The sequence below is a fragment of the Fukomys damarensis genome, unplaced genomic scaffold, assembly GCF_012274545.1.
Source record: "Fukomys damarensis isolate Sample0158 unplaced genomic scaffold, DMR_v1.0_HiC HiC_scaffold_33, whole genome shotgun sequence".
Lineage (NCBI taxonomy): Eukaryota > Metazoa > Chordata > Mammalia > Rodentia > Bathyergidae > Fukomys > Fukomys damarensis.
This window is the reverse complement of record NW_022900945.1, coordinates 46,834,076-46,836,288: the sequence shown is the minus strand read 5'-3', so window position 1 is coordinate 46,836,288 and position 2,213 is coordinate 46,834,076. Positions and strand designations below refer to the sequence as shown.

The window sequence follows — 2,213 nt, the reverse complement described above, 5'->3', positions numbered from 1 at the left end:
ATGAAAATAAAGTGTTTGTAGATGGGGAGAGGAGGAGGGGGTGAAGGGAGGGCAGAGGTAAGGGGAAAAAAATGAGAATCAAGACTTGCCATGTAAAGGTACATGATCCCAACAATGAATGTAACTGTACTGTATCCCTAAAATGTACCAATAAACTCAATAAAATTAAAAAAAAAAGAATGAGATATTTTAAAAATTAATACAGTAAAATGCTAGATCCAGAAAAAACAACCCAGCAAAATGAAATAGACATTGTTCCTGCTAATTAGAAGTCATAATTGAAAACAAATACTACTCAATAAATGACCAAACCCAATTGTTGGATTTTTGAAGTCACGGGGAGAAAAAAGAAAGGAAATAGACTGGCTTTTGGAGTCTGAAATTTAGGGACACTGACGCTCCTCTTGCTGGGTGGGGACATTTCCCACCTGTCTTATGATACAATCTAAGCACCAGGAAGAATCAAGGGGCAAATTCCCAATGGAGTAACAGTGAAATGTGTTAGATTTCTTTACTCTTCTTTCCCTTTCTGTTTTACTTTTATAATATCAAAAATTAATGTAGCTAGAATATATAACGAATACTCACAGCTCACGCAGTAGAGAAAAAAAGGCCAATTTTAAAAATGGGCAGAAGGGTTGAACAAAGATGAAAGAGACAAAGATGAAAGAGTTCCCCAAAGATGACATATGGAAGGCAATTAAGCACGTGAAAAAGAATTAAACTATTCCACTACCTACTAGTTGTGAAAATTAAGCCAAATATAGGTAAATAATATTGCTAAAATAAAAAATACTAAAAATACCAAATGTGGACGAGGCTATAGAAGAACAAGAACTACCATGCAGTAGTGAGAATTCCAACTGGTGTTGCTATTTTGGAATACAGTATAACAATTTCTTAGAAAGGTTAAACATTTACCTAAAAATCCAGTAATTACGAGTAATTATTGTAGAGAAATGAAAATTTATGTTCATTTAAAATCTGCATAAGAATACTTATGAGAGCTTTATTTATAATCCTCCAAACTGGAAACAACTACAATCTTCTTTAACAGATGAATTCATAAACAAATTGGGATGTATAATGAAACTCTCAGCAATGAAAAGGAATACTCTATTGGTACACACAACCACCCTGATGTATCTCAAAGGCGTTTTGCTGAGCTGAAGAAACCAGTCTCAAAGGCTACACAGTGACTTATGATTCCAGGGAAGTGGAGGAAATCTACTTTTCCTCTCTCTCCAGATAAGTAGCCTGGAAATGATATATAAAGTAAACACAAAAAAAAGGCCACGAGATGAAAGAAAGCAGATCAGCTAGGGATGTCAAGAATTGAAGAACAACCAAGGCTTGAACTCTCTGGGTTTTTGTCTCACCTCAGATATCCAAGAAAAGGTGCCGAGAAGACTGGCAGCTCTAGAAACTAGGGTCAAGATGGCGTGGGCTGCAGAGGGGAAGCTGCTAGATAGGTCCTTGGGGCTGAGTCAGAGAACCAAGGACAGCACCCAGAGCAAGTGACAGATGCCATCTCTTCAAACAAACAATGGTCCAAGTCTAACAGGACTGAAAAGGACAGCAACTCATCTATCCAGCCAGCCAACAAGGGGGATCTGCTGGGGAGTATCGCAAAAGAAAAAGCAAGAGTTCAACGATGGTTAGAATACAGGATCGCTTGTGTAGACAAGACACTCCAATAAAGAAAATATCCACCTCCGATTGAAAGATCTTAATTCATATCTTAAAGATACAGTTAACTTTGCACAATACAACTTTGCCATAAGCAGCTATTCTTTTGTCCTATGGACTTCATTGCTTTATAGTTGTTTTCATGATCCAAGAAAAGAAGTAATACCTCAGCATGACATCATATGACATCTATCTAGTGTTATCTTCATCAAGAACAGACTATACACTAACTCTTACTGGAAGTTATCTATGCCATACAGAAGCATGGTTGAAGTATTTACATAGAAAGTGTATTCTTTGCCACAAGACTAACATAAATCGATGTACAGTCATTGCTTATTTGTTACAGCTGATGGAACTTTTAAAGAGTAAACTCATGTCTGAATGTCTTACTTGTTCTTTAGTTGAAGTCTTGCAGATTTTTTATGTAAAAATTCAACTGCTATCAAAAAAGTTGATCAAGCTATAAATTACCTTGTTTTTACAGGTGAATTAATTTTAATGAAGGTTGTGAATCAGTGCTT

At 36.1% G+C, this 2,213-nt stretch overlaps 1 pseudogene; it reads left to right on the top strand.

Moving 5' to 3' along the window:
* Nucleotides 1-1,437: 1,437 nt before the first annotated feature.
* Nucleotides 1,438-1,974, top strand: LOC104867030 (annotated as a pseudogene).
* The last annotated feature ends 239 nt before the right edge of the window (nt 1,975-2,213 follow it).